General features: G+C 47.6%; 1 protein-coding gene across 3 annotated transcripts in view; it reads left to right on the top strand.

Moving 5' to 3' along the window:
• Window positions 1–20,237, top strand: part of NEK6 (NIMA related kinase 6) — an 884,175-nt gene that overhangs the window by 27,504 nt on the left and 836,434 nt on the right. Inside the window, exon 1 of one of the 3 annotated variants that reach the window (XM_069609454.1) lies at window positions 13,093–13,101. The exons of the other annotated variants lie outside the window; for them this stretch is intronic. The gene's annotated coding sequence lies outside the window, so the exon portion shown is untranslated. Of the gene's footprint in view, window positions 1–13,092; window positions 13,102–20,237 lie in introns of those variants that run through there. 3 annotated transcript variants of the gene reach the window in all.

Here is a 20,237-nt window from a genome sequence, read left to right as displayed (position 1 = left end):
CTCTCAGTAGCTCCTGGTTCCCCTGCCGTAGCTCCTGCCTACTGGGTAATGCCCGACTCCCAGGAGCTGGTTTTAGCTACTGCTCACCGAATCTCAATTGCTAACCCTCATGAGGTGAGCTGCAGCCAAAATAATGGTAGCCAAACCCATTCTGGGGCCCGCAGCATAGTTAGGGATTCATAACAAAGATGTCCCTTTGATCACTACTCAACACTTTTTAGTGCATAATTACTGCTCTACAAGAACTAAAAAAAAAAGTTAATTGAGCCTTTATATCGCTCTTAATGCCGTAGACCAGCATTTACGTGTGGGACCAGGAATTTGAACCCGTGACTGCTTTGCGCTAATTTGCTTCGAAGACAAATGTTTTGCTCCTGACCTGGCTCGACTAGAAAGGCATAACCCTCTGCAGGAGACTCTATAAGGTATTTAAATTATGCAGAAACATTGCTTTGTTCTCGGCGAACCTATCTGGCTGCCTCAGCAGAGGTTTTATCAAGTATTTCGCTGTACTGCCGTCGTGGGCCAGAAAGTGCATTGCAACAGAAGGGTTTGGAGGAATTGGAGCGTCACGGTTGGTAAAAAAAAAATCCACACTCGCTCTTATCTGGGGCGGATTTAAGGAAATGTATTCCGATGGTCACCTTGACCAATAATCACAAAACCACAAGTAAACTCAACCGGGATCAATTGAACAAGGAGATTGATTGACCTGCAGTGTGGATAGATGAGAAGGCTCGGCGTTTGGGATATGAGGCAAAGTTAAATCTAATGAAAATTATGATCTTTTAGAACTGTGGTATGACATTAATACAACTTTCTTTAAATTCTATGACTTAACGAAGAACGTATGATGACTGTACGAACCTGTTGCTCTCTGAAAAGATTGCCCTGACCAGGAATGGCTGCTTAATTTTATGTCACTGTAACGAATCAACTTCTGGCGAACCAGCGGTCAAGGGATGAATATCGGTTTCTAAACCGTCCATCAGCCCCACACCCCGACTACACCAGAAGGGATCCAAACAGACTTGAAATGCAAGCAAATTATAAACCTCCTTGTCCAATTTTGGTAACTTGGATGGAATGGCAGGCTTATCTCTGCAAGGTCGTGTTGGTTAGTTGCAACACAGCGGAAATACAATTATTACCCAATGATAAAAGGGACTGCTAAGTCAAGGTTGTATAAATATATCTACTTTATTATTACCACAACTGACAGTTCTAGCAACACTACAAAATACAACCCACCCTGTAAATGAATGCAGAGCACAGACGGTTTCAAAGAAGGAAAAGGGATGCACTCTGGATACTGACAGGAGGGTAGTCCATTATGGCAAATGATCGTATCAGTTCAAGGTTACTTGGCTTCAGCACAAAAGGAGCGATGGGTCTTAAAATGTCTCTAGCGCCCTTGCAGGAAGGACCAGAGGGACAGAACCACAATGTACCTTGTGCGTGCTGTAGGTGTTTTGTGCTTGACGGGGGTCAAGTCTGCTTCAGTGCTCTTTGCAGGATTCTGCGACAGAGTTCAAGGGTATCAGGAGGCAAGACAGTTCCAGCAAGTAAAGCTGGATGAACAGTGCAGGCTGTCCTTCACAGAGGCTTGGGGTTCGAAATCGTTATCAGTGCTGGTCGGCAGTTCTGAAGCACTGGTCAAGATGTCTTGGATGTCTTTAAGTGACTGCAGTGTAACAACGGTCAGCGTTGCAGTCGGTTGCTGCTCGAGGGACACGACTGGCTCGAAAATGTCCTTTTTAAGGTGGACGTCGAGAGATGTTTGAGGCACTTCTCACAGCTACTTCACTGGGCTTGTGTCGTCCTTTAAGGCAGACGGCCCAAAGCTGTGGGGTGTCGCAGGCAGCTGCCTTGGCCCTGGTTTTTGGGTTCAGAGACCTTCTGGCACTCCCTGTCGAGGAAGCTTGGAGCAAAGCCTAGCAGTGCACGCTGTGTGCTGGCTGTCTACCAGTTTTGGAGCGGCTGGAGGGTCCTCTGAGTTCTGGATCTCCCTCTGTTCCCTGGCAAATGTTTAGGAGAGGGATCTTGCTTCCCTCTTGGAGTTCCTGGCCTTCTTTTACTGGTGGACGATGTAAGGCAGACTGTACCTTCAGACATGGTCCAATGAGTTGTTCTTGCTACTCCTTGCAAAGTCTTCAGATCTGCCAAAATAGGAGTTACACCTCTTTTAAAGCCAAGCAGGCTACAGTGATTGCTGTAGGCTAATCCTACCTTAATGAACCAATCCTGGGGTCACCACCAATAGTCTCCTGTATGCATGAGGTCATAACTAGAGTGCTTTGCGGCAGGAAAGGTAAAGGGGTGAAAACCTGTGATACTAAGTCCCACCCATCTTCCTGTCTGTTGTGGCTTAAAGTGGTTCCTGATTGAAGCTGCAGCGAGAGCGGTTTCTCTGGCTCCTGCAAACCACATTCTTGTATCTTTTGTGAATGGGGTCCCACCTGCAGGGTGGACTACTGTAAACAGACAGTCGCAGACATGACCGTTCACTGTCATCGATACTGAGGGCGGGAGCTGGCTTCAGGTTGGCACAGTTGCAAATGAAAGGTTCTTCTGTTTTCCTGTCTCCTTTAACATCTGCAGCCCCATGTGGACCTTTTTAAGAAAGCAAATCGCTGTCACCAGCTGCAGGGCCCAACAACAAAGTAGGGCAGATCCATGGAGCCTTTGTTAGTTAATCAGATTTGCCATGGCAGGGGGAGGATTTGGTCCTCCATCGTCTGGCGATGCATCGTGTACCCATAGTTGTCATATCCCAAATAAATTTGACGGCGGGGACTGTGCCTGTAGGCTGTATTCAGCCAGACTACATGGGTCTATGCATTTCGTCACGCTGTGATCATAGAAAAAAGTATGTGGGTTAGCCCCACACATTTTCTTGAGGTAGGACTGCCATCATTTTATTTAAAAATTTGAAAAAAAGCCCAGGTGAACGCGCACACACCATTCGGATGTTCGAATTACTCAGTCACAAACTATGGGAAGAGTTTCCTGATGATGCTGGGAATCTTGGACCAATAGAAATGACACATTGGGTAGACTTAAAATCCCTGGAAAAAAAGTCATGTGCACCAGGTTCTTTTTATTGAGGGGTATGTTGAAAAAGAAATGCAACCAATGAAATGTCTGTCTGATGCGAATGGCACTAAGAACTTTAGAGACCAGCAAATCGCAATATCTTGCATACAAAAAATGTTTCACTGCTGTGGTGGAGCCTTTGCCTGAAAGAGAGGGGGAGGGGATTTTTCTTTACTTCCTGGGCACAGAATGCAGTGTGCGACTTTTGGCCTGTGGGCGAATGAAGAAGAAATTTGACTTCCAAAATGGGGATGTGTTGAATTGACGGAGGCCATCTTTGGATGCTTTACAAATGCAAGACTCAGGTGGGGCTGATGCTCTCGTTGACTGCCCCTCCCCCACCCCCATCCAACACTTAGGCCTGAAGACCCTACACTTCAAAGAACATCTCTCCAATCACTGATCACTCCTGAACCCTATTCTCCCACTCCATCCCACCTCTTTGCAACACCTGCACCCTACTTGTTACCTCTAGAGTACGTCCTCTTTGGAAACCGCTTGTGCTTTTCCCGTCTAGTTTCAGACTCGAGCGTAGGCTTTCGGGTTTGCAAGGGCTGGGCCCACTGTCTAGGTACCAAAGTTATATCACTATTTTTTGTACTTCCATTTTGACACTTTGGAAAAAAATAAAATGCAGGACAGATTTGGAAAACTATGCATTGTGGTCCTTGTTGATGCTCTTTGCCCAAGTTTGCTGCAATCCTGTCCAGCACTTTGAGCGGTAGCCTCAAGCAGAATTTATTTTCTCATTCAAACCTTTCCTGATTTCTGAAAACGCAACTACATAGCCTGTCCCTCCTGGTCATGACCAGTGGCCAGATTGTCTGGGTCATACTTTTTGACCATTTAGAAACAAACTGCTGGATGGATTTACACCAAACCTGCAAAAGCACTCTTTCAGGACCAAGCCCCACCGATCCTGGTGCAACTTTGGTGCAAATCCATCCAGCGGTTTAGGCTGTAGGCATGAGCAAAATTATTTTCCATTATTTCTGAGGATTTCAAAAGTTTTGGGACTCCCATAACTTTGACCCCTTGACAAAAAAACCACACCAAACTCATGAATAATCATTCAGAGGTGGCCATATACTGTTTTGCAAAGTTTGGTGAGGATTCGTTAAACGGCGCCAAAGTTATAAGCCGCCCAAAAAGTGCTCTTCCTATGGGTTGAGCATCTTACCCATAACTACACGGCTGCTACTGCAGGCAGTGTAATATTTTGTTCTACACAATGCTCGCTCCAGAAGACTCGGGCATTCTGCCAAGGATGGCATGAAACAATGTGTGCACCATGCGCAGTCTGGTTCATAAGCAGCGAGACCGACCGTCCACCAGACCCCAAGTGCACAACACATTTTTTTTTTGTCCATTCAATGGACTTTGTGTGGATAAAAAGCGGACCCAGAAAAACTATTTGTTCTCCTATGTTTTGACTCGTCTTGGATTGCAAATCCTCATCTTATGTAATGGACTTGAACAAAACAGATTTCTAACCAGAAGGAGCATATGTGTAATTTAATTGCACAATTGTATATTAAAGATTTATAGTATAATCACTGTCCAACTGTTGTCTTGTAATTGTTTAATATTTGACTCGCATTGTGGTAGGGGTGTGCAATGCCAGTTCAGTTGTTAGTGGGTTACATTATCAGTTCTCAAATGTTGGCCCTTTGGAGCTCTGCGCATCCACCCTCCGAGTTCTTCCCTCCTTCGCACTTTTGATGCCTCAGCCCTGTGGCCAGCGTGGCCGGATGACTCCATGTCAATGGGGAGTCTACATGGTTTTATTGAAGTAAATTACTCTCTGGTCCTTTACTTTGAGTCACTTGATTTTTTTAAAAATGTTTTTTTTTTCTTTTTTTTTCTGTGTGGTTACATCCTCTAATTCCTAAACGCATTCAGGTTGAAAACTACTAGCCAGCCCTAAAAAAGAAAGTCACTTGCCTCCTCCATTCTATACGTACAAACAGTACATAATTTCTTACTCGCCGTGAGTTAAATGTCGCTAGCCAATTATGTGGTAGCCTGCATGGTGTCTGCTGCTTATGGAATGCCTTTTGGAATGTAGAGTGTGAGTTTGTGGGAGTTCTGAAACTGGCTGTTGAGGGCACATCCGCACGGGGCTAGAGCTGTACTCCCTCTGTTCCAGTCTTGACCTGCAACTGAAAGTCCAAACTTTCCTTTGGCACTTACCGCCTATGCCCGGTCTCTTAGTCAGAGTCCCCATGCTGAATGCGTCAAATAGCTAATGGCAAGGGCACATGTTGCCCCCTTCCCTATACCCATCTGTCTTTTTTTTAATTAATTTTTTTTTTTTTTTTTTGTGTGTGTGTGGTGCCTGTGTTCCGTTCATGGTTTTTTGGATGCATTGCTACAATGGCTCAGTGAGTCAATGACTCTGTTGCAGAATATCCTTGTTCAACCTACAGAATACTGGTTTGAATCCCAGTGGGACCCATTCCATTGTCTTGCGCCCTCTTTAAATTTCGTGCAATTGGAGTTGGGTGAGGGCGCCTGCTATTGGCATCTCCGCCAGGGTGCAAGAAAAGTGGCATCTAGTGCTATAAAGCAAAAAAATCCATTTATTTTAGGAATTGTGCGGCTCCAAAAGGTTTTGCGCATCTGTTCGGCCCCTCCTCAGCAGGCCCATTCCTTATTCTCACAAGTGTGCACTGTTCTTACAATATAATTAGCGATTTGACCGCACTCTGTTGCTTTAGTCACGCTGCCATGAAGTGTGCTTATTTTAATCTTTCAAGTAAAAAAAAAATATATATATATATATATATATATATATTTGGAGGCGTGGAAGGGACCTGCCTCATGTCGTGCAGGGACAGGGCTGAGCTGAATTTAGAAACGGATTTTTCTTGTACGAAGTCACATGCTACTATTTGTGTGTTCGTCAACTTCATGTATGACTCAGTGCCTCTAGCAGTGCAGACCACCGCGTGGTTTCGAGGCTAAAAATGCCATGTGTGCTAGATCTTTAAGCCCGCCAGCGCCTAGCAGCGATTAATTTGATCACGTTTTATTTTTATATGTTGTACATTAAACCTCAGCCACCCTCTCTGAACCGTCTCGCTACTTGTCAAACCTCCAACCTGTTTTGGTAACGCAGTCCTCATCATCCACCGTGCCCCAGGAGCGCCGGAGCTTTGCTGGCAAGGCCCAGTGGTTGCTCGGGGCCAGGGTCTCGGCTCGGAACGTACCTCTCAAGCTCACCCTTTACAAGGGGTGTCCTCGGGGGTCCTCCAGTTAACCCTAGTGTAGAACTGGCCATTTGGGGCTGAAGTGCAAAGCACCATACAAGCAAAAGGTGAATGTCTGGGTTTGTAATCCTCCAGATGCCCTGGTCTGACTCCAATGGTCGCTCGCTCTTCTCTCTTCTGGATGAGGCCTAACGGGGAGTTGCATTCCAAGACCTCTGGAACCCCAAGGTTGCCGACCCCAGCCTTATGTCATGTGACGCATGCAGCCACCCCTGTACACGCATCCTGAACTGTACAGCCCCTGCACGCCGACGAAGCTGCATTGCTGTGAAGGCCTGCCCATCACAGCTGTTCCCCATACTACAATCAGTTGCCTGGGGTTAGGACAGCATCCCAGTACTAGCGGCCAGAATGCCATGACCCAAATTCCGTTCGCATGCCAGCAATCCCCATTTCACGGCCATAGCCCAAAACACACTATAACTTGACAATGCTAGTCCTCTCTGCCAAAGCAGTTATTATGTGTGTGCAATGTAACGTGCAGTCCTCGGTGTAATAGTCACACACAGCCTCCCGAATTCCCAGACAACCCCAAGCACCTTGAGACCATAACAATGGGAGTTGGGCGCTACACGAATGACACTTATTGTAAGCACGAAAGAATGAGTACGTTTTTAGGTTTATGGGCTGGTGTTTAACGAAGGACCTGTCTCCGCCAGCGCTTCCTTGTAAACCTGCACATTTCATGCTTTTGACCTGAAGGGTATGTGGGTCAGTTTTCAACAGGAGTCGACACGCTGTAATTCTGCAGACGCCTTTGACGTGTCTCACGCTCCCAGAGTGAACACGCGATTTATTTTGCTGCAGCTTATTCAATAATTTCCCTGTCCACTTTTAGGACCCGGGCCACCACTGTGAGTCCTTAAGATAGCCCAGGGAGTTTTGCTCTCGCCTTGGAGGGGGCAGGCGAGAGTGGGGTCCGTGTGTGAGAGCATGCGGTGACGGGTTCCAATGCTGGCAGGAATGACTCGGCCTTTCATCCTTCCAAGCCGTGTTAAACTGTTTAATAGCAATTCTTCCAGTGCTTAGAAGCCTGCATAGGGCCACACAATACGTGTAGCCCTCACTCCTTCGAACACTGTAGTGCAATGTTTGTTAAGGGTATTTGAGATTGTGCACGCCTAGCGCTTAGAAGCATCGTTGTGCGGAGTAATGTATGGTAGCAGGGATAGCTGGTGCGTGAAGTGTGCTGTCTTCAGGAGGACCTGGGTCTATAGATGGAGGTGTGACCGAACTTGGAGAAGAGGGGCACGTGATGGGGATAGTAAGAGTGTGGAAAGGCCTTTTTGGAAGCTACTAGTCCAGTGTAAACTCCCTTCCCTCCACATGCACACAGCATACAATTTCTTAGTCGCCAATGGCTACTGGCTGTTGCAAAGTGTGAGGCCTGCTGGGATGTTGATTGTTGTCATCTTTGCATTATGCGGCACAGGGAAATAACGGGGTGTGTGCCGAATCCAGTGGGTATTTGGTCGAGCCCTGGTGCCGTGTCTAGGCCCCAGGACAAAGTAATCAGCAGAAATGTGCATCCCACCAGCCAGAGGAAATTGACAAGGAGACGGAGCATCTGGTCTGTGGTCCTCTTCGCTCCTGCATGTCCCTGCGCGTCGTGCTCTCGCGACGGCGACCACTGCACTGCACTGGTCACCACCTCCCTGCTAAAAGTCAGGTCCTGACTCCACTCTTGCATGAGAGATCGAGGTGGCAGTTGCCAGCCTTCGTCGTTCTCCTGTTTGTGCTACACCGTCCTGCTTTAGGCAACCTGGCGTTTCGCCCGCAGCCTCACCAGAAGGGCCCATGCAGTTTTAGATCTATTGAAAATTGACTGTTCGGCTCCAAGCACTACCTCTTCCATAGATCACGGTGCACCTGGCCTGTCTTTAGAAGTGGGTTTCTCTTGGATATTTACCCACAACCCCCTGATCTAAAAGCAGGGATGGGCTAAAGGGGTGAACCGGTTCTGCAGAATTGGAACTGTCCATTAGCATGTATCATTATTATTACGTCTGTGACCATCATATTATTTTATGTATGACCATTTGTGTGTAATTGAAGTAGTAATGATTGTATATATTTAGTAGATTGAATGGTTTATGTCTATTTTTATGTAAAGTTCAGATTTTGGGCTCCTTCACAATACAATTATTATTAGTATGTAAATAGTGCTGTGGCTGCCCTCTGTAGCAGCTGGTTGGGTCTCTTGGCTCCAGACCGTGCTATCCATCTCATTGTCATCCTGGATAGTGTCTGCTTGCAACCTAGGCTACCCTTTGTTGTGATGGCTACCATTAATCTAGCTGGTGGCTCACGAAGCGAGAGCAGGATTATGAGGACCCTCAAAACAGTTCTGAAGCTCCTCCTTGTTTTTTGAAGCTCCTCCTGTTTGCCGCTGGATTAGGTAGACCACTGCCTCTGTGCAGTGTGTCACGCAGCACTCTTGTCACTGCCACCGGCCCTGTCTGCGCTGCACATCAGCTGTCCAACTCTTGGCCCATTCATTTAGTACCAGTGCTTTAAGTGGGATACGAAATAAAGGGGTGTGGCTCCGGAAAGAGGGTGGTTCCAAATTGTGCTGGCCGTGGCCTAATGGAGAGACCGGAGCAGTGTATGTTGGAGATGTTATGTTAAAGGTTCTTCTTCTGTGCACTGTTGCCACCTGCATGTTTTTTTTTTTTTTTGGCGCTCTGGCATATCAGTAAGGCAAGGAGGGGGTGGGTAAATTAGTAGGAGCGAGCGAAAAGAGCAAGAGAGCTATGATGTGCTGTTGCCAGCTTCAGTTCGGTGACACTGTTCACTGAGCGTAGGTGTGTTTTTCGATCGGTACCCGCCTTTATAATGTATACTTAGTATGACCTTCAAGAGGTGCTTAAAGGGGTGCTTGCGTGTTTTGCCATACAGGTGCTGAACAAAATAAATAGTGCCATTTCTCAATTAGTGATGCATAAACGCAAACCCATGCAGCTTGCTTCCGTTCACAAGCATACGAACGTACATGGATGTGCACAGCACAATCTTATAGAAACTGACATATTTAAAAAAAAAAAATAAACAAACGCAATGTCACGTTTTTGTAAAATACTTTGTAGCGAGCTGCCACCCTTGCCGTCCCCACCTCCCGCTTACCTCCTACCATTGCTGGGAGCCCTTGTCAGACCCCCACTGTGCATGCGCTTGGCCTGCACTCAAGATGCAGACTGTGTGAAGTGCCTGGTGTGGCTATCCATGCCCCCTAGTATTTTAATTTTGTATTGTTTAAAGTGCGGACCTAGCTTGAGGGCAGCGAGCGCTGTACAGAGTGTGACTGGGCTGCATTTGGGCTGCCATCTTTTAACAGTAGCGCAGTACCGTGAGATCTGTGTGTCTATGTGTCCATTAGAATTAGTTTTTGGTCCGGTGTTGAAAGAGCCATGTTTTGGGAGATTTTACAGAATTGGAGAATTGTGGGGGCATTCCGGGCAGACACTGGGATTGAGTTCCAGACGGTGGGTGCATGACAAGAGGATTGTTTGCGGGTCCTCTTTTTGCGGACGACTTGCGATTCAAGCCAGTTGGACGATTTTTGCTGCGTAAGGAGTGTGCCACCAAATATATGGAGCTTAGCCGCCAGGTACGCTGGTGTGCTACTCGTGACTGCTTTGTAGATGATACATGCAGTCTTGAACAGTATCCTGGCCCGGTTGCCATGTAAACGTATCACCACGGCGCAGTCCCCATTTGGCACTGCTTCTATACTAACCTCCACGGTTAGGTCAGCGTACTTTGAGGACACACCACTGATGCATATACCTTCCCTCCGGTGCCTTGTGCTGTGTACTGCACCGTGCGTGGCTCTTTGTGAGCTCCTCAAAGCAACACTGCCACATGGTGGGCTCCTGAATAATGCACTTTAACCCTACGTGTTGGCGTACCACAGCACCAGCTCACATAAGAGCGGTTCAAATGGAACAACTGCAAACACACTACAAACGCATCACATGTCTAACTTTCAACTTCTGAAGACGGCACCTAAACTCCAACAGCTGTTGAAACTTCAGCAGTGACCCCTTAAGAGGTCTTCAGATATAGCAGTGGCACACTGCTGGCTTCCACAATAGATTACCAACTTCTGAGGTCCCAAAACACAGCACTTACACGGCACAAGCAGGGTTTTAAATCTGTGGGGACAACATGGGATAAAGCCTGGCAGTCTTCAAAATTTGCTCCTAAGCTTGGGCACTGATGTGTTCCTCCTGCCCCCATGGTCCCCCACTAAGAAGCTCTCCAGTCTGTGTTTTCCTGCGCACCCTTCAGGAGACTCGCCAGCTAGAGAATCCTACGGATCAGCGTCCAGCAATCTACTTGTGAACTACGAAAGTAATACATTTGGGTAAATTGGACCTTGTCATCATGTATTCGAGTTGAGGCTGTGCAAAGGAAAATACATGGCTTGTGGTTTGCACACATGTTACTGTTAGAGTGAATGGATACATTAAATTAACACTGAGCCCAATGTGCTTTACATGCTCTGAAGGATTTCATGCTTTCAATTACTGTCATACGTATGTGTCAAATACAAAAATCTGTGGTCATTCTAATGTTCCCAAAATGCTCTAGATGTTATGCAAAGCAGCCAGAAACCACATGGGTGCTATTTGTCTCCATCCTCTTCCCCTGGTGACATATTTATAGAATGATTGACTAGTTTATATACTGAGTTAGAGTGTTTGGTTGACCAAATATTGGTTATTTACAGAGTGAGCCAGAGAAGTGGATTTATAATATGCAGACTGGATGCAAAGAAGACCACTAGAGAGCATGCTTAGTGACCCACAATCCCTGTTTGAAGAGTCTTGTGATATTGTGGCAGGTCCTCTTTACGCCATTCCTCCTTGTTGAGCCCCCAAACTCAATGTCTTATCCCGCATAAAGAATTGCACGCAGTAACCAAAACCATAAAACTGGCACCCTATGCGTGACACAAATGGAGCAATGGAGATGCTGGCAAAATGATCCCATTGGAGAGCCAAACCTCAACGCCACCTTGCCCCCCCCCTTCCCACCCCAATGTACTCCAAAACTGAGGAGCTGCTCAAAGGAAACCCCTTAAATGCAGCATCTCCGCTACCGGGGCTCCCACACTCTAAGCATTTTGGTGCGTGGGTGAAGTACTTCTCGTGGTGTGCCGGTGAATAGCATTTCACTGCTTCCCAAGGGGACAAGTCAATAGCATTTCACTGCTTCCCAAGGGGACAAGTCAATAGCATTTCACTGCTCCTCAAGGGGACAAGTCAATAGCATTTCACTGCTTCTCAAGTGGTCCAGTAACTAGCATTTCACTTCTCCCCCAAGGGGCCAAGTATTTCACTGTTTCTCAAGGTGGTCCAGTGACCAGCATTGCACTGCTCCCCCAAGGGGCCAAGTATTTCACTGTTTCTCAAGGTGGTCCAGTGACCAGCATTGCACTGCTCCCCCAAGGGGCCAAGTATTTCACTGCTTCTCAAGGTGGTCCAGTGACCAGCATTTCACTGCTTCCCAAGAGAGACCAGTCAATACCCATTTCGCTGCTTCTCAAGGGGGTCCAATGACTAGCATTTCACTTCTCCCCAAGGGGACAAGTATTTCACTGCTCCTCAAGTGGTCCAGTGACCAGCATTTCACTGCTCCCACAAGGGGCCAAGTATTTCACTGCTTCTCAAGGTGGTCCAGTGACCAGCATTTCACTGCTTCCCAAGAGAGACCAGTCAATAGCATGTCACTGCTTCTCAAGGTGGTCCAGTGACTAGCATTTCACTGCTTCCCAAAGGGGTCCAGTCAATAGCATTTCACTGTTTCCCAAAGGGACAAGTAAATAGCTTTTCACTGCTTCTCACGGGGGACCAAGTCAATAGCATTTCAATGCTCCCCAAGGGGACAAGTCAATAGCATTTCACTGCTTCTCAAGGTGACTAGCATTTCACTGCTCCCCAAGGGGGGGGGAGGCGGGGGGGGGGGGCAGTCAGTACATTTCACAACGTTGTGGCTGGGGTGGGTGGGTTTGGTACCTGGGGAGTTCAAGACGACGACTCGCCTCCGCCCGCTCTCTACCTCGATCACTGCAACCATGGTGTTGACTTTAAGTTCCTCCAGCCACTGCCCCCGCCCCCCTCACTGTCGCCCCTGTCCTGGACCGTCCTAATCCCATCATTGACCCTGGGGGCTGGGGGCCCGGTTTCATCTGACGTGCGTTGTTGTCCTCGTGCAGTGTGGCTTTAATGAATATATCCATATATATATAGCCACTGAATATACAGCGAGGAAGTGCTTTCATCAGCCGGCCCGCTGGACTCCGCCCAGTTCTTCCGTCCGTGTAGTAACTTCGTGGACTCATTAAGCAGAACAGATGTTTCTTAATTATTTACAAGACGTGACTTAACTTTGGCGACTCTCTGGTGTCCGGTGTCATCGCAGGCCCCGGCCACCAGGCAGCTGTCTCGTGCAGATGGGAGAGAAGGACGCATTCCATGGCTGGGTTGCAGAGCGTTCCGGGTTTCTAGCACGAGGCGGAATAACGACCCCCTCCCCCGCCCCCTACCCTCCGTCGGTGTGCACTCGAGGATTAAGCAACCAGAGAGAGGGGTTTTGGAAGCTATAAAAGTTCAAGGTCCCCTTTAATATTGCACCCACTTAACGGGTGGGGCCGTGAGTGACATAGGAGACCGTGCGGGGAGAACACTGCGTGGAATCGTCAGCCTGAAACCATAGGACTCCCAGCTCCATGAGGGGAGCCACGGGTCTGTAAACTGACGACTCTCCAGATGTTTTGGACTACAAGGCCCAACAAACCTAGCCATCGCAGTCAAAGGCGAGGGATCATTGGAGTCATAGTTCCAAACATCTGGAGAGTTGCAGGTTGCAGACCCCTGAAAGCCCTGGTCTGTGGGGCCAGTGTGCACATCACGGGTTCGAATACCTGCTCACCAACTCTGCAGTCCTTCTTCTTTTTGAGGTCTACTCGTTGAGTTGTAATACCACGGATTTAAAGCACTAGCTATTTGGCATGAAACACTGTGTGATGGCCTATTATGCTGTACGTGCAAATACCAGTGGTTTCGTAGCATTTTCACATTACTGCTGTGGTGCAACCTTTTAGCTCGCTGCTTGGTAGCGAGGCCCATCAGCGGTGACATCTGCACTGATTCAGTGTTTCTGCAAATGACCTGGCCTTTCTTTTATACCTCGACACAAGACCTAGGACCATCGCTTGTGTCGGCTACAAAATTATCCCAATCCCCTAGTAGAGGCTAGCAGCAGAGGGTGGTATGTGTAGGAGATGGAAGGGTTGTCCGAGGTGAGGTGGTCTGGGTGATTTGTGGCAGTGATGATTGTGCGCTGGTTGCAGGGCTATGAGGTCAGAGTTGGGGGGGGTCGGGGGGGGTGTAGGGGGTGCAGTGCGGGGAATGCATGCAGCATGGTATTTTAGCAGTCGGTGGTCCTGGTGGTAGAAGGAGGAATTGAGGTCTCTGCAGAGTGGTAGGTAGGTAGCGAAGGAGGTGCTGGGACTTTATAGGTTGGCAGGGGATATAGCTGTCGGGAGATCCTGGTGGATGAGGGTATAGACCAGACGTATTTGGGGTCAGACAAAGGGAGGGGTAGCCTAGTGACACGAGAGTACTGACTACTTGTTTGGCATCTGAGTAAAGGATGAAGGTGCCTCAGACTGTTATCTGGGAGCAAAGTTAGGAGGGGCAGGAATGAGGAGGCAGTGTGGTATTGTTAAAGCCTGTGTTTCATCCATTCAGGACCTGAGACCGCGGCATCGTGGGCTGAAAGTGGCCAAAGTTGGTATCCTGTTGAGTTGCTGTTTTTATTATTGCTCATGAAATGGAAGAAGAGTAAAGTGTGTGTGGGGTGCTATGAACTGGTATTAAGGGAGGTGGCTGAAACTGGAGTCTGGCCTACTTGGAAAAATGTGGACCAAGCTGGTAGTTGGGTGGTGGATCCGGGTTGAGGTAGCCAGGCAAATGCATAACCGTGTAATCTAAAACAATAATACGTTCCTGGAGATTCTAAGGTCCCGTACCATCGCCAGAGGCCGACCCAGAATTGGCTAACAAGTGGGGCCTGAAGCTAGTGTAGTCGGGCCCACCGCAGTGACATTAACCTCTGTAAATGGCTACTTGGCGCTGCTGGGTGAGCATTCACGGATGTTGGGTCGGCCTTGCCTGCTCAGGCCCTACCCTGTCTACACCTCGGACCATCGCATTGCAATAACTGTGAAGGATGTCAACTTCCTTGTTGGTTTCATTACTTGGAAGATCGAATGCAAAACATGCTCTCCCTGGTAGGATTTGAGAGAAACATGGCAAGACATGACATGCACCCAGGAAGGCATGGGGTGCCACAGAGGTATTCCCTGTAGTGGTAGCCAGGGAGCCAGTCATGTTTTGTGTGATCGTGTTGACTAGTCTACCTACCGCCCCTTCTCTGTGTCCTCCTGTGCTTTCTATGCGGGCTGCTTCCTGGGTAATCTTGAAACGCTGTTGTGGATAATGCTAGTCTGGGGGCAAAGGTGCCAGGTAGAGGGCCACTCTGGCCCATGGATGCTTGCCCTAAGGCGCTTCAACCGCACCACCTCAGGACGGAAGGCGGCGGCAGGAGGGGTTCCCTGGTGTGCAAACCCATCCATCATCCAATGAACCACACAGGCAAGCTGCCCCTTCCCCCCAAGCCTGCTGCCTGCAAGGGTTCCAGTTTAGGGGTAGGTGTGGGGTGAAGTCTGGGTCTGCCAAGCTGTGGCTCAGTACACAGACACCACACCAACCACCAAACTGCTTCCAATATCCCTGGAACACAATACAGGGGTGTACTAACCACTGCTGTAACCAGGAGAAAAATGGGGAAGAAAGTGGCAACCGCAAACTAGGAGCCAACTGGTAATGTGGCGTATGCGAAACCCGGTCTCTCTTCTGGCATGATGTAGAATTTGTGGGACCAATTTCTCTAGTTTCTACTTTTCTCCTCAGGGTCCTAAAGGGAATGTGATATATCTTTTTATTTATTTATTTAGTGTGTGTGTGTGTGTGTGTGTAGCTGTGCGCAGTCTGCTGCATGGTGGAAAGTAGGACCCACGGATCGTTTGCCGGAAGTGTCGCTTGCATGTGCAGCAATGGATACTTGCACCTGACGTAGAAATGGTTGTACGTTAATCGAGCAGTGACTGCTGCATAAGGCCCCAATGATAGCTTTGTTAAATAATTCTGCTCTGTTTTACATTGATGTGGTGGAGTTTGGATTCCAAAGGGTTAATATTCCACATCCTCATTCACTGCACGGAGGATGTTTCTAACGTGCACATTTGTTCGGCTTCTGACCAGGGAGCAATAGTAACCCTAATTCTCTGACTTACTCAAGTGCCCAGTTCTCACCGCCCATCGCGTAACTGGGACAGTCCTAGACTGATCTGCCACAATCACTCTTTCGTACAATGTTTCGGCCTGTGTACAGTTTTTAGAATATAGTCCCCTCAATTCCAGACAACCTAGAGGCCATAACAATGGTAGTTTGGCGCTGTTCAACAGGCCCGTAATTTTGTTTAGTGAAATTAGACTAATTTTCTTCTTGTAAACATTTGTTAGTGCAGTGCTTTTGATCTCAAACCCACTGTCCGACCCGGCATTAGAATGTAATGTATTGATTTCCTTTATTCTGCATAAACGACAGCCATGCTTGATTGACCTAGCAAACGTACACCACACCGGTCCTGATTTGCAACGTGTGACTGGCAATGGGTTGCTCTGAGACGGCGATCATTTGTTGCTGCCATTATTGGCTGGAGCGTGTAGGATCCTGCCTCTCCCCGCCACTTCCAGTTGAAAACATTTGCATTTTATGCAATCCAGGATTGAGCATGTGGTCCTTCTCTCATCGTCGAAATTTCCAATGTGTCTTTCCAGTTACTTCTGCGCACTGTGGCTAAGGAAACTGTGCAGTGTTCGCTAAATGGTGTAGGCCTAGTTTATCGGATAAAAAGCACCCGGCTGTCTAAACCGTACTGACTTGTATGTGGCTGCCAGTATTGGAGGCCTGCTAACTGAAATGCATTGATTGGGTATCTTGCCTCTAATGGCACCCTGCCTGGCACAGAAATTCACAAAAGCCCAGTCAATGAGAACAACCAGATTTGCATACATTAACCGTCTCATCCCTCCAATGTACAGACGAGCCAGAGCGGCGGCTCTAGCTTCCCGGTCATTGCAGTGAATCTTTGGAATGCAATACCGCCAGCCTTGAGATCCGAGCAGTCTTACTGGGCCTTCCTTACCCAAGGAGCTCCAATGAAAGCTGCAACACCTTGCTCTCGGTCTACTATAAACTGTGACTGCTTCACTGTAATTCACTCGCTCTGCCTTTTTTGATCTGTGACTGCCTCACTGTAATTTGTATTGCAGCCAGCACTTTGATGCCTGTGCTTTAGAGCGCTTTACGATTGTATAAATAAATGGAATGGTCAGGGCATGTGACGCTACAGCAAGAGCACCAGGGGCAAAGAACACTGTGGGACTCACCAGCATGTAAGTCCTTAGTGAACACACTAATGCTGGTCCTTGGTGAACTTCTTGTCCTCCATACAGTTGTTTGTCCCAGGGACAGCCTTCCAATTTCCCAGGGGGCGCGTTATCCTTGGAAAAACAGACTGTAAAGTTCTAAGGAAAAGACTAGGAAAACCTCGGAGAAAAGGGGACAGGCGGCAGGGCAATCGCTGCTGAGGGGGGTCCCACCACAACCGCATGGTCGATTGAGCTTTTGGCGGTTCCTGCTGGTGAAGAGGTATGGTAGAAAAGTCTAACAAATGAATCCTAAAAATACTTTTCTACAAACACAATGCGACCCCAACACAAATGGGAGCATGACCAAAATCCCCCAGTTCTCTTGGCCTGTGTTCGTAGGTCATGAAACGATCATGGCCAAAGGGGACACCAACAATCCAGACCATCTATGATTTAAAATGAATAATTCTGACCATGTAACCATTCCCATCCTTGTAGTGCCGCTCGAGAACCTTCACCTGATCATGTAACCATTCCCATCCCTGTAGTGCTGCTCACGACCATTCACCTGATCATGTTCCCATTCCTGTAGTGCCGCTCGAGAACCTTCGCCTGATCATCTAACCATTCTCATCCCTGTAGTGCTGCTCACGACCATTCACCTGATCATGTAACCATTTCCATCCCTGTAGTGCCGCTCGAGACCATTCACCTGATCATGTAACCATTCCCATCCCTGTAGTGCCGCTCGAGACCATTCACCTGATCATGTAACCATTCCCATCCCTGTAGTGCTGCTCACGACCATTCACCTGAACATGTTCCCATTCCTGTAGTGCCGCTCGAGAACCTTCGCCTGATCATCTAACCATTCTCATCCCTGTAGTGCTGCTCACGACCATTCACCTGATCATGTAACCATTCCCATCCCTGTATTGCCGCTCGAGACCATTCACCTGATCATGTAACCATTCCCATCCCTGTAGTGCCGCTCGAGACCATTCACCTGAGCCAGCAGACTGGTTTGAGCATAGTGTGTCTAGCTTTCCCTGCGACAAATGTACATTTGTCTATCCCCGGCTAACAGTCAAACCCGCAGCTGAAGCCTGGGTCCCGCGACATGGGAACCCGAAGATGTGGAGTTCTTCCCACTTCACTGCCACGCCACCATTTCTGTTTGTGAAGCCCACGGGTCACTATTTCGATGGCCTCTTGCCACTGAAGCGTAAGTGTTCACTTGCAATGAGTATGTTTCCCCTCCGCAAGGGTGTCCTGATGAGGATGCACTAGTGCTACAGCCCGACCCCTTATGATGTGATGTCTTGTGTTTTGTTTCGGGGCTAGCCAGGGTTGGACGCCTCTGGTGACACCTGGGTGTCATTTGGTTGGTTTGAGCCTTTCATTTGTTGTGTGCTCTCATTGTATTGTGCAGGTGACGTTCATTGTTAGTTTCAGGGAATGTAAGGCTTGAGGTGTCGAAATGGTTTCATTTTATTTTTGAGGAAGGGGTCTGGTTGCTTTTGTTGGTCTGCAGTGTTCTTTTGTGAGGGTTGATGTGATGAATCACACGTTTTATAATTTATTTTTTATAAGCAATATTAAAACAATTCGATAAAATATTGTTAAAGGGATGTTATGGTTAAGTTACACTGATAAAACCTATGAATTTCAGAGAAAAAACTTTGTTAAAGGGACGCTATGGTTACAAGTAAAACCGAAAACCCAATTATGGTAAGCTAAGCAACCATAACTCGCGTCCCCACCGTGCACTTCTAAGACTAACACCCAGGACATCAAAGATGACATCACAAATGTCATTAATGACATCAGATATCTACTTGTGATGAAAAGTCGCTAGAAGAGGTTGTGTGTACAATGTTGGCAGCAACAAGTCACAGATGATCGGGGGACCTCTAATTAACTACTTGATGTATTCAAAAATGTACTCCTTTATCCAAAATGTTATATTGGAGTGTTCTTGTTAAAAACAACCGACACAAACGCACTTACCAGAACCCCAATATGAGCCCATCTTTCCCCACCTTCAAGAGGAGATCAGCAAAAAGGTTTCTTTTTTTCTTTAAAGACACAGGTTCAACTTTAGCCACCCCTGTCTGCTCGGAGCTTGAAGGCTACATACTTTCGAGGACTTTAGTCTACTATGTCCATATGCAGTTTGTTAAATGAGTGCTCGAAGGAACATTTACAGCACATTGAGACCAATGCTTTAAATGGAATTCAGGGTTTGGGGGCAGGGGGGTAATTGGACAGTTATACTTGTTTTTATTTTTTTAATGCATAATTTACACTTCTTATTTTGGTGGCGCTTGCTTATTGATGCTTTCTAAGGCACCAACTGTGAAGTAGTCACTTTGTAGCACCCCCAATTAAGAGTATTTAGGGCGTGGGAGGGAGGCAGTGAACGGGACAATCAATCCGTGGTTCGTGCCTTGCAAGTTTTGAAGTCGTGCCATATTTTACTGTCCGGGGGACATTTGCCATTACTCTCTTGTACCTATGTGTTAACCATGCTGACCTCCAAGAGGGAAACTAGCGAAAAGTCTCTTGGCTGCCGACTGGCAATGCTGTTGTAGAGTGAAGAATTGACGGGATGCTAAAGGTAGTTGAATATCGGTACCTACATAATGTACTGAAGAATAGCCTGTGACTAGGGGTCAATTTTAGGAAATTAATAGTGTTCTTTACATCGAGGCCAGCAGGAAGGAGAAGGATTGAAGATCCAGTAGGCCACCCACTGGCAATGCGGGTGCAGCGTGAAGTATTTCATGGGATGCCAAAGGTAGTTGAATATCAGGACTATAACAATGTACTGAAGGACATCCTGTTGTTAGTGTCTTTTTTTAGTAAATTACTGTGCTTTACATGGGGGCCAGCTTGTGCTGTTGCAGCGTCAAGTATTTCATGGGATACCGAAGGTAGTCCACTATCGTGACAACACCACGATTTAATGTTCTGAAGGAAAGCCGGCTTGGAGTACATTTTAGTGTGCTGTAAATCGAGGCCATTGAAGATCCAGAAACTCTAGTTGGACCTCTTTGCGGGTGATGGCCCAGATTGGCATGACCCCATTGCTGTGTGGGGCAACCTGCCATCTCCTAGGTGCCCAAAGGTGGTGATCTGGGGAGGGGCCTCCATAATGCGCTCAAGCGCTTCCCTTTACTGACTGCAACATCCAGATGAGCGGTGCAACTCCATGGGGGATATCCACGTGATCCCGGATATTCTTAAAGATGTTTGCACCAGAAGCAGCAAGAAACTGGAGGAGAACCCAAATCCTTGAGCTTAATTAATACTGAATTCTTGATGACATGTTGATGTTGGGGTGGGGGTAGTGTTTCTGCGA

The sequence above is a fragment of the Ambystoma mexicanum genome, chromosome 8, assembly GCF_040938575.1.
Source record: "Ambystoma mexicanum isolate Mex_15411 chromosome 8, UKY_AmexF1_1, whole genome shotgun sequence".
NCBI classification, from domain to species: domain Eukaryota; kingdom Metazoa; phylum Chordata; class Amphibia; order Caudata; family Ambystomatidae; genus Ambystoma; species Ambystoma mexicanum.
The sequence above is the reverse complement of the archived record's forward strand: the minus strand, read 5'-3'. Positions and strand labels throughout refer to the sequence as shown.